General features: G+C 38.9%; 1 protein-coding gene across 3 annotated transcripts in view; it reads right to left on the minus strand.

Annotated features, from left to right (window-relative positions):
- Window positions 1-12,908, minus strand: part of MAP1B (microtubule associated protein 1B) — a 73,783-nt gene that overhangs the window by 40,380 nt on the left and 20,495 nt on the right. The window lies entirely within an intron of this gene.

The raw sequence follows: 12,908 nt of genomic DNA on the forward strand, positions 1-12,908 counted from the left end.
TGGCTCTGAACAACTTAATTCCAGCATTTGCCTTTCCTGTTTGTAAACCCGAGGTCTGAACACCAGTCAGAGGAATTGTTGCCATTCAGGTGCAGTCTGGTGGCTTGCAAGGATCTGTCTTCACTGGCCAAATCCAATGCTGGCTACCTGCAGCTCCTGGTGACTTGGAAGGAAATAGGAAAGCGGTAAGAAACCAGATCCCCTGGGAAGGTTGGCTCTCTTACCTTACAACGAGGCTGAGGTGGCCCCCTCACTTTACACTGTGGAATTCCATTTCCTTTGCACCACCAGCATTGCAAAATGTTGAATGCGTTTGTGCTAATTGCAAAACCTTCATCCTTTCTTCACTCATCCTTTTCTCCACTTGTCCCTTGTCTCCTTTCTGTCTTAACTGTAATTTTCGGGGGCAAAAACTTTTGTGAGAAGTATGTGAACTGACACAAACGTGCAATATAAATGAGTAACACCAGAGCAGCACGTGCTGCCCGTGAGCCCAGCGTGTATTAGGTGTGTCAAGGCAATGTGGACATCCAGGACATCCTCTGGCTACAGGTCTCCCAGGGGAGTGGATGTGGGCTGTATCAGCACATCAGGCCACAGCTGTCGCTACTACTTAAGACCTGAATAAGTGCCCATGCCTCAGCTGTGCAGACCTTCCTTCCTCCTTCACCCTGCTCCCTGAATAGACTGGGGGAAAGGAAGCCTTTGTACGAATGTCCCTGATAATGCCAATCTTACACTGTATGAAAAACAATGCTTTTCTGGTAATATTTTTTAAACGGAATTGAATTCTCACACCATGTTCAATCTGGAAATTGTGGGGGCAGCAAAAAGAAGGTAAGATTGACATATTTGGCTTATATCTGAAAAATCGTTCATCTAAGGAAAAGTAAAAAAGACATTTTAGCAGAACATGAATTTTATTGAAAGGGTATTTTCAATTAAAATATGCTTAGCTAAAACCTTTGACCAGCTTTGCAATCTTTATTTTTAGTGACAGAGGTCAAAATTCTACTTTTGGTTTCCTTTCAGCACTCCTTCCAGCTCACTTCCCCAGCTCCTGGGAGCGCTTTCTTGCTTTATTCCTGACAAAACCCCTTCAGGCCCCAGGGACGGGGCGGGGGGACGGGGGGGGACGGGTTAGTCCGTGTGCGCCGCATTTACATTTGGAGTGAGTGCCACGTTTCACAGCTGCAGCTGTCGGCCTACCGTTTCTGTCATTATTTGCATTTCACCAGAATCAATGGAAGCAATGAACTACAAAATAAATTGAAGTTCTCCATAGAAAACAAATGCCTTTTATTAATCTCACTCAGCTGCTGAAGTACTGAAACATGGAAAACTTGGTAAGATTGCACCGTCCCTAATGCTGAGTACCTTTTCAGGTGAGATCAACAGTATTTATATGTCAAAAAGTGTAATTTAAAAAGGAAAGGTTTTCTACAGCTGGTGGTAACCTAGTTTTCAATAGGTAATCACCTCTGTTGCCCAGCTTAAACACATTAAAATACAATTCCAAAAACAGTGCAATAGAAAAGAAATTGAGACTTAATAACTGTTCTTCTTTTCTTCTCCCAAGTATCTTATGCTGCTCTACCAAATGTTTCATGTGCTATAGAAATCTGCATTTTCTAGCTGGAAGTTTGATTTGCAATTCACAGATTGGTATCTCTCTCAGCCCTATTCCTTAAAGAATGTCCTTTAGGTTGTTTCTCACTTGCAGTGATCCAGAATTCAAAAACTTACTGTGGAGGCTAGTGTCAGATATAATGGAGTAACTGCAGGCAGTGTTATAAATTGAGATTCTAAGGGAAAATAAAAAAGCAGCAAAGTCAGAGAGAAGCCACAACATCCCTGTGCAAACTACATGAACGTTGTCTTCACATGTTGTCTGACAACCATTGTTACAATGGTTGAACACAGCCCCAGTTTGTATACTTCATCGTGGCATGGCAGCACGTCTGCAAGGTGTTCCTACTGCGCTAGCAAGTCTGCAAGCGGGCAGGTCTTCTGCAGGGAGCAGAATGAAGAGCACTCTCCCATCTTTACCACAACCAACCACTCTGGCCACTCCTGCTGTAAAGGCAACATTCCGTCCTGCTCCTCGTAAAAGCCTCGAGTGTCATTTAATCCCATTTGTTCCCCCTCTACTTCTGAACAGCACTGTCATCCATGCCCTGCTGTACCATGCTCCAAACGATATACATCATTGCCTCCAAAGAACGTTTCTGGTAAAAAAACCCTATTCCCTCGGGAGCAGGGCAGTGGGGGAGCACTGGTATTTGAGATGGCCACACTGAGCCTGTGGCTATGACATCAGACCTCTTAAGCTGATGGCTGGGACACTAATAGCAAGAGTACTTTGTTCCTTAATGGACCTCTGGGCTCCTCAGTGCACCCTCAGTGTGAATAGTTAGGCATTAGTCCTCCCCTCCACTCTCCCTTTTTTTCCCTCTTCAGCGTCGAGGTAGGCCTAGACAAATCAACTTTGCAAAACAGTGGCAGAATCAAGGTTACTATTCTGCCTTCCAGTCCGTGATGGGAAATGTTCAAAGGATAGCTAGATCCTGCAGGCACTCATCTCATCTCATCTCATCTCATCTCTTTGTAGATGTCAGGACGCGCTTGCAGCCGTGGTGACTCAGCTAGACACAAAACCAAGGTCCTGTCCTCAAAGTGTCTCTTGACACTTGCAGAATAGTTTGTGTGTCACATTCGAATTCCTACCCAGAAGTAGTTTGTTTTCCACCTGCTTAGTATCTCCCTGACTAATATATTTGAGAGTTTTTGTGATAATTTTCTGGGGGCTGTTAATAAAGTCGTCACACATTTTGCTCCACAGCTGCACTTCAAATAAGGCAACATCTGTTTACTGTTTGTATTCCTGTTTGTAAAGTTATTTAATGAACATTTTGGAAATACTTGTATTTTATAACTTGCTGTGGACAAGGGTCTTTGCTCCAGTTATGGCAATTGTGCATGATTTGCAATAAAAGTAACAGAAGCACTATGGAATATAAAATATTCTTCTTCTGTACAGAGATAATTCGACTGTGTATATTTCTCATGCACCATCTGTCACAGATGCTGGAAACAGAAGAAACATCCTAAGTTACACAGAGTAAGGGCTGATCCAACTGTCTTTCAGAAAACAGAACTTTTTCCACTGACTTCAGTGGGAGCTGGACAAACTCACTAGAGAGATAGAGTAATTAAAAACAACAGTCTACAAAATATGTTTTACAAGATAAAAATACAGGATTTTTCACACTGCCAAAATATTTTAACTTGCTAATTAGCAATCCCAAGGAAACTTAACGTTGACAGATTTTCAATGAATTAATACATTCACCATGCACCACAATGTGAATTTTCCCATGGCTTCAAGTACAAGTTAATTGTGAGTTGGTTCTTGGTCTAATATTGTGAACTCAGGCATAAATTATTCATCCTCTCTCATATAGTTCTATATCCCATCTGCAAGCTACATGGAAATTACCCCCCGGGTCAGATTCCAACTAATGTAAATTGGCATAGCAACAGTGAATTCACAGTTATCCTGTGTTTAGCATGCCCTTAGCAATAGGCCTAAGAAATTCTACTCGAGAATGTCTTTAGTAAGTAAACAGCTCCTGTGGACTGAGTTTTGCAACACAGGCACGCAGCAGTGGTCCCAGCATAAACTCTCTGGTTCATCTACCAGATGGATTAAGAGCTGTAGTATAAAGAAAAATCAGTATTTCAGTGTAATGCTTAAAACCAATGTAAACTAAAGGCATTGGTCTAATTTTACTAATTTAGGTCAAAGCATATGCAGATATTTGTCTTTTTTTATCATCTCATTCAAGCTTTTCTCAACGAAGTCAGACTAACGAGACAAATCAGAAGACAAAGGGAAAGTTTAAAAAACTCCACACTTCAAAGTGCTATTTTTTAATTCTCTGTAAAATGATTATGCTAAAACATAAGCAAGTGCTTAAGTCTTTGAAGGACAGGATCCAGCCAAATCTGTAAGTCCACTGAATTATTCACCTGAGTAAGAAGTTCAGAAGTGGACCCAACCATGTAGTAGTATAGCTATTGTGATACTAAAGTAGTTCTAAAAATCTCTGAAGACAATCTCTTGCTTTCATACCTATTAATTCCATGCATTGGCTTTTTATTGTGTCTTACAGTAATGTTTAAAATGTATTTTTAAGAAATATATTTGGGAAGGTGCTAACTATTTTAAATCATTACCTTCTAACTCTCACATGTACTTATTTCTCTAAGTGTACATGCAAATCACCGCCCAGATTGCCACCCTTCTTTGGTCCACAAAGAAACAGTACCTTCTAGTTTATGTTCTATTTTGCTGTTGAAGACAAGTCCTATCATATCAGATACTTATCCAGTGACAACTTAAGGACAAGTGAAAGATGAAAAGAAAAGTTATTTCACTTCCCTCTCTTACCTCCTAGCATGTCTGATTTTATTCATGCCTGTCTTTTGTGATCTCCTGTTGTACAGCACACAGCTTATCAACTGACACAAAAATAAATGCATGATAAATATTCTACAAGAGCAGAGAAAGGGGTTTGCTAAATATAAACAAACTGCCTGGTCAGACTTCTACCCTCGTCCCTAAGGGTAAATACTGTTGTCTTCTGACATCTCTCAACTTCTTGCAGCACTGTCTCAAGCGCTACTAGCAACTAGTCATTAGTGTAGTTCTTGAGTGTCAATAGAGAAAAAAGGCAACAGTTCCTACGAGCTATTTTAAAATCAACTGCTTCAGTTCTAATATTTAATAAATTGTTTGTAATGTTTTAATGTGCTGCTGTAGCAGCAGCATGCCAGAAACATGAAGATAAGCAGTTGCTCCAGGCATGGAAGAGAGCTGGCTTGGCAGAAGCCTCAAGCATCTCACATGCAGTATCAGTTCAAGTAAGAGACATGAGGCCCAGATGAAGAGTGATGTGTGGGAGAGGAGGGGAAGTTGTCCGATTCAGTGAAAAAAGAAAAATATCGTAAATGGATATTAACACTCTTTTTTCCTTATTTGTCCTATCAAAGGGTCAATGAACACTGACTGCAGAGTCAGGAGCTCCCAAATTTGACTTTCAAGTGGCTTCTTCTTGCCTTAACAACCAGCAAAGGGCACCTGCCTTTGCCCTAGGGCATGGGGGAAATGTCAGAAGGAAAAAGCTTGAGTTAAAGAATTTAAGACATTTTTCCATTTCAAATTTTTGTGTGTTCTCCTATTTCTTGTTTCCTTTTTTTCAGCTGACCTTAACAAAGTGAGGAGCAGAGGTTCTCTTCTGTCTCACTATTACTAATAGGTGAAATCTGATTTAGAGAAACAGGAAAATTTAACATATTTTGCAGAAGGCTGAGATAACAAAAAGAGATCCAGTATCTTCCTGATGGTTTAAGCTTTCCTTTCAGTTTATATACTTGCACCCTGCAATGGAGCACACAATCATTCAAGTCCTTGGATAGTGATAGCTGTTATATTTCTAGATTGGGAACAGCCTGAAGGTAGCATTTTCCAAATAATTTATTGAAATGGAAACATATTTTCACCTATTAGCATATATTTGGTTTATGAGATCAAACATTGACACAAACTTACTATTTCTAAAGTTAAACAAGCAAGATTCAGATTTCTCATAGAAATGATATATTGGATTAAGAATATGTTCATAAGTATTATTATTCATAAGTATTATTCTGAGGGAGAATAGAATAAGTGGGATGAAATCACTGGGAATGTTAGTAATTTTTAAGGAAACAAAACCTCAGTTTTCATTCTGCTATTTTCCTACATTATGTATTTTTGCTATTACCATTACTGTGAGAAAGTTATCTGCACTGCTGATCAGCCTTCCAAAAAAGGCACTTAAAAAAAGACCATGGACAACTTTTACAACTGGAGAGAGTTAAAATACTTCTCACTGTTTCTGTACTTTTCATGTGTTTTTGGACAATGAAAATACATCATTTGGTCTCATTGTATTGATGGTCAGTATCTGTTCTCTTATGTACTAAAGCAGGGCTACAAAGTCCAAGGTACCAATGCTGCAAGGGACTTCAGAAATACAAACACATTTTATCTGTAACCTAAGTAAAACATTATTTACCATCAGCAACATTTATTCTAAAAAGCCCCGGGCCTGATGATTGTCCCCACGAGATTAGCCAGAAGAAAAGACCCTCTAGGGCATGAAATACCTCCTTGTAGAGAAGAGAGCACTGGTCGGCTGTCTCCAGGATACCACCTGCCACTATCTGAGGTCTAGTGTAGTTCTGGATGGGTTCAGGGATGTTTGAGGACATGCTGCTCCTGGTCCTAACCAGACGCCAGAGATGATCTGTGAAGGAGCCAACAGGCTTTCCAGCTGGAGTGTGAATTTTCCATGCAGTCAGACCTCACACGGGCAGCTGTCAGCACAAGACCAAGGATGACCACTGTACTCATGACACTGCTGCTTGGGAGTTGGAAGAGCAGTGGAAAAGACCTTACAGTTAGTAAGACACAACGTGGCCTCCAAAGCCTTGAGCTTCTGATGATGGATCTTTCACTACCTCTGAAAAGGACTTTTAAGTTACAAGGAAAAGAAATCTGATCTTCTATCCTATTCAAAGACATGTTAAAAGAAGGCCTCCAAAATTAGGGACTGTGCAAACATCTCTGAATTGAAGATTTGAAATATATTATGATGTACAAGTTTCCCTTTTCATTAATATAAAAGACAGTTTTTAATCACTTATTCAAACTAGCACTGGCATTTGATTCTTAGGGACTCTAATCTCACACTTCCTACTTGCAGAGCGCCAAATCCACATTGATCTCTTCAGCTGAAGATACAGAATTAAGTACTGTCTGTCTAATTTCACTAGTTCAGCACAGTGATAATACAGTAAATAAACAAAATTAACAATGACAGTAGTATGGCTATTAACTTCAGATTGGTCACTCAGCAGAAATGGAGAAAACATTAAAATTCTGTCATTTAAAGCCTAGGGACTTGATGTATGGAAAACAGATCTTCTTGCATCCCTTTGTGGTTTTGAACATTAGAGCTTAAGGCTTAAAGCTAAGGCTTACACTTCAGCACTTTCCTAGTCAAGGAAAGATTTAAGAATTCATTAAGTCTTCTCTTGAAACAAGGCTTGAGTTTCTTGCACTGGTATCTTGTGTTCACTGTGTATCATATTACTGCATGATTCTTCTAAAAAATCCTGGCTACCTTTTATAATAATACATCAAATAGTTTTAGTAAGACTTGCATGTAGACCTATCAGGAGCTGCCATCTCTACTTTCTGTGTGGAGTAGGAACAAGTGTAGGACAATGTTGGGATCCATGGCAATATATGTGAAGTGGGTCTAGCAAAGGAAGTTGACAGCATGAAATACAACCATAATATAATTTCCTGACAAAAAATTGTTTTCTTGCATTTCCTCCTGGGATCTGGGTATATTTCTACTCAGAATTCATCTGACAATATAAGATCCTTTGTAGTATACCTGTAAAGCTAGGTTGTAACCTCATCAGAGGAATGGCCCAGGAGTATAGATACAAATAAGACATTTTCAGGGATTTTTTTCATAAGCTACTGGTTATGAGTCAATAATTTGACTATTGTAATTTGCTTCCCTTAGAAAAAAAGCATGGGAAGATAAAAGTCTATTGTACTATTTTTAAATGAGTAATGAAAGTTCACAAAAACATTGGGTTTTAGTTACATTTCTAGTGCCCAAATTGGTTTTGTTTCTTTTACAAATAAAGAAAGAATCAAACTCTCATTTAAAATTATCTCCCTCAGCTTAAAATTTTCCTGTGAATCATCTAGTTCTGGCCTTTATAATAACCTGGCGGTCTTTTCTTTTATGAAAATTATGTATTTCCTATGCTGACGGGCTTAGACTCTAACTAGATGGCAAACCCGCAAAGGAAGTGGAGTAACATAATAAACATATGAGAGCGTCCAAGGAAGCGTTGAGAAAGGGTAACACGGACAGACAGGTAACTCTGTCTGTGTTACCCAGGACCCTTCTCCATGGAAGAGGAACTGGGTTGGTAGCTGCCTGGAGAAGGATCCAACAGTCTGGGAGTACCAAGGGTTTCCAAGAGGACAAGCATGCACCGTAGGCCCCCAGGGTCCCCCACTCCTGCATCCAGAACAAGGGCACACCTGGATGCTCCGGGAGGGGAATCAGCTCCCCTGTATGCCTTCGTTTCTGTTAGCATGCACTATGCTGTGGTTCGCATAACCATATGGGCCATATAAGCGATGTGACATCAGCAGAGTTATCTGTAGATACAATGGCTTGTAGCAGCACTGACTAGTCATATTTGATAATACATGGACTATCCTGAGTTCCTCTGATATTAATGACAATTTTCTCAGCCTTCTTTCTACAGAAATTCAGAATGGAGATCTGTTTAAATGAGGCACAAAGGGAAGGCTTGGCTTCCTATCTCTTATGTTTTATTAAAGAGGAAGGGACAGAAAAATTAATACTAAAATCATTTTTCAAAGCATCTTGTGTCAACTTTGGCTTTTACATTGTTTATGAAAATTATACATACACATATAAACTGCTAATTATTTATGCAGAGTAAGCATTCCTGTGTAAGATTAGTAGTAGCATGTATGGTCTCCCACTTGGGGATTTATTCCCTATTTCTGCATTTTATTACTTTGTTAACAAATGCAGATTTCTTCATAATTAAACCGACCATTTGAAGTTCTGAAGTATGTGACCATGTCAAGATTTGCTGCAATTTATCCCCAATTATCAGGTTAGTACAGTAGAAGGGAGCTATTAGCAAAGGAATGGGATAAGAAAAAATCCCCAATTATAAAGAAACACTTAGTGAATTATCTCAACCCTCAAATATTATTATGCTGACGACTGGTCTGAACAGGTTGTCTGACTAGTGAAGAGCCACTCACCTAGTAAAATTTTAAAGGTTTAAGCTTTATAAAAATTCTACTTTAGTACTGATTAACATGAAAATGATGTTTGAAGAGCACATGTAACATGGAGTATGTACTGCACTGATTTTTTTTCATGGGAACACAAAAGCAATTTCCAGGTCTGAATTTCAGTATAGGATATTAATAAGTATTGCCTTCAGGGAAAAATTATATTACTTTGGAAATAGCAGGATTTCCCTTGGGCTGATATAAGGGAAATAACAGGCTTTTTAAAGGTCTAGATTCAACATATTTTTTAAAATAGATTTTTCAAATAACAGTAAAATGAAGACAATACTAGTTACATTGCAGTTTGATATAACCAACAAAACATTTTCCCTAGTAAGGAATAAAGCCCGCTCAGTGAGTCTCTGAGTAATACCCAGGAAAAGAAAGTTAGGTCTACTCTCCCTCATCACCTGCTTCTTCTCTTCTTCTCAGTCAGCATTAGCCCAATTCTCTGCTAGGGCTGGCTGCAGGGTGGATGGACATACCAAGTCCAGCACTTTGGGGTCGTCTTGTTTTAAAAGTGATCTCAAAACAAAGTTGGCACAAGAAACAAATCCAAGCCTTTTCTATAACATTCAGAGTGATTCTGGAGCTCTTTTCTTGCAGCCTTACCTGGACGATGTTCAATCAGAAAATGCAGAAAAGTAGTGGGCAAACTTGGCTCTCATTTTAATGCGTGCGTCAGCTTTGGCTTTTGTGATCTGTACTTAGCACTGAGAGAGCAAGAAAGCAGCTGGTAGCTGTGAAAACGGAGTGGTCTCTGGCCAGCCCCATCTTAGGTGGTTAGCCATTCTCATTGAACGCTTGAGCCTGTCGGAAGATACGTGACCAGGTGCCGCAAGAGGTCTGAGCAGACCACAGCCCCTGCCCCATGGGGAGGTGACTGGGTCTTTCCAGCTGTTTTGCTGGAAAGAGCATGGTAAAGGGCAGAAAAGGAAGCAAAAAATTCCTCTCTCTCTCTTCAGGACTTCTGCTAGCAGCAGCCACCAAAAAAAATTTCTTGATGGTGTTTTGACATGAAAATATTGGAAAACCAGACATAAGTAAATCTAAAGGAATTGAAAGACATTCTTTCAGCCCGTGTGTTAGTGAATGATACAATGACAGTAAATTTCTGCCATTTTATTCTTTTATAGCCGAGGGGGACATCCACAGATTTCATAGAAGGTGAGCAAAAGCCATCCAGTCTGTCTGTTTACCACTCATCTTCTCCTTGATATATCCCTCAGCCCCTATCGTTCCTCCCCTGAGAGCTGCTGTCACTAACACATCACTCCTCCTCTGCCTTAGAGGATGATATCTGCAGCCTCTGAGAGGCTGTGCTAGTGCTGATCTATTCATCATCTGGCAGACAAGGCTCTCACAGGCAATTCCATTAGCACTATCCATCTCAATGACAAAGTACGTCTTTTATGTGCCTGGTTTCCAACCACATAGATGTAAGTGTGGTGCTGGGCCCCTTTTTTTGACAATGGATATCACTGACCTAGTGCAAGTTGTGTTTATTACCCATTTCCTTTCAATCAGCTGGGTTGACAGAAGTTTTGCCTTAAAAAATGGCCTGTATCCTTTGGTGACAGGCACGCTGCTTTGGCTGAACTCAGAGAACTAGTAACAAATATTCATCTTTCCACATAAGGCAAAAAAAAAAAAATTGATCTTTGAAATCTGAAGCTGTATTTTAAAAGATTAGTCTTTCAAAATTAGGTTGAGAATATTGGGAAAGAAGCCTTGCAAGCTATTGGAGCTCTGCGCTAAACTTTACATTATTATTGTTGTTTAAATGGGAAAAGTAATTCAGTGAAAATTAAATGAGCAATTTTCATGTGAATGCCTCCAGGCATTATTAAGATTCACAGTACAAAGTATCATGCTGCTTCATAGTAAATTGATCTGAACAAGGTAGTAAATACCTACTGCCTTTATAATGGAGAAAGCATTTTGCATTACCAATGTTTCTGAAACAGGTGGCCTGAACTGATCTTTTTCCTAAATACACAGCCACAGGTTAAATGCTCCAACATTTTCCAGTGGCAGCATCCATCCTCCTATACTTTGGCAGCAGGCAAACTAACCCTGATTAAATTAATCAGTGTCTTCAGCTACTGTTGTGCTCATTATCAACTCTCTAACAATAGTATGTTCTGAAGATATATCCTTAAGTGCAATAATTGTAGGCATTGGTTCATTAGCAAGTATGATCAACATGGGTTATCAAAAGCATTTTTCATGCATAACAAATAGACCAAATTACTAAAATAAAAGAAATATCTAAGATCTACAGCAGGTCGATCTACATGATGGAATATTTTATTAACATAATTGGAAGCAGATTTATAATAACTTGATTTTCCACCTTCTTTTGTCTAAAGGAGACCAGAGATACTCTGCTGCTTCCTGCAGAAAGCTTGTGCCCTGGCTGGCAAAATGTCAGGTGAAATTAGACTATGCAATGAAGAAAATGTTATTTTAGATGTGATACACTCCCTTTAGAAATCTTGCTGATTGCACACAGGCTGTGTAATTACAGACACTCATGAATTGTACTTCATTAGAATGACAAAGCGTCGGCATTGGTGAGACATCTGACCCACCCCCTATAAAATGAACACAACTCAAGTACACTTTTAGGATCATCACCATTTGAAAAGAACAACACAGGGGGATGCTTAAGGAACATGATACCAGTATAGTTGCGTTTTCCCCCACAAAGATTAAAATAACTCAGGATTTAATTTATTTTCTCTTTTTTGGGAAGAGAAATCCTGTGAGTTTTAGTATTTTCTCCTGACAAAGAAATGTAAAGTTTGCCATTAGATTTCCACTGGAAGCTTCCACTGTCTTGCATGATAGGCAGAGTTGCATTCTTTTTCTTTTTTCCATATGAACTGTGATACATTTTAAGTCTGGCACACTTATTTTTCTAAGGAAGTTACACTAAAAGGAGAACACTTACTAGGTGTTAATCAATTGACCTATGCCTGATGATAGTTCTAAGTTATACAAACACACAAGTATTCTTTCTTAAGAAAAACATACTTACCTATGGAGAACAGGAATAATAAATAACATTGGGGGTTGATCCTGCCTTCACTGGGATCAAGAGCAAAATTCTGAGTAATTTCCAAAAGGAGTAATTTCAGATACAAAACTTTTCTTGCTACAAATTCAGTTTATTTTTGAAGACTCCAGCAAAGAAAAGGGAAGTTAATTTATGCTGAACTAGTCAAATCAGCTGTATTTGCCAGTTTGAACATACTTTTTAATTTCATGATTGTGGTCCTTACGGCATTTTTTTGAGATGGCTACACTTCTACAAAGTTATATTACTGTGTAGTTCATAAGACATTAACCTGAAAAATGCAGATTTTAAAATAGGAATATTTATAATATATAGTATTATAAACATGTATTAAATAAAGTCATACATAAGGAATATGCACAATAACATGAGTAGCAAACTCAACCATGTAAGTAAATCCAAATTGCACAAAACTTAGGAAGGGAAATGTTTGGGTTTTGTACAAATTATGTAATTTCTTCTTATTAGTCGATATCACAAAGTTTTTCACTTTGACCTTTTCTGTTGAAAAGTTTTGATTTATGGCTTCTGTTTCAGGTCCTTTGTGAATCCTCACAAATAAGCAGATTTTGCATATTGTTCCAAAATGCTCCCTAAAGGGAAAACTGCTTCCCTTGCACAGAACACTAAAATTAATTTAAAAAAAAAAAAAGAAAAATCAGGAAAAAACAAGATCAACAATTACCTGATCATGCAAGCTCTCCTCATGTGGCATTCACTGGACGGCCACTCTCAACCTGGCTACTCACATGAGTGTTTAGAAGACTGGACCGCTTCACACTCGCCTTTCACATCAAATTTGGATAACCAGGATAAATTTCATGGAATTAAGTTATTGAAAGTTCTTCC

The sequence above is a fragment of the Mycteria americana genome, chromosome Z (genome assembly GCF_035582795.1).
Source record: "Mycteria americana isolate JAX WOST 10 ecotype Jacksonville Zoo and Gardens chromosome Z, USCA_MyAme_1.0, whole genome shotgun sequence".
NCBI lineage: Eukaryota > Metazoa > Chordata > Aves > Ciconiiformes > Ciconiidae > Mycteria > Mycteria americana.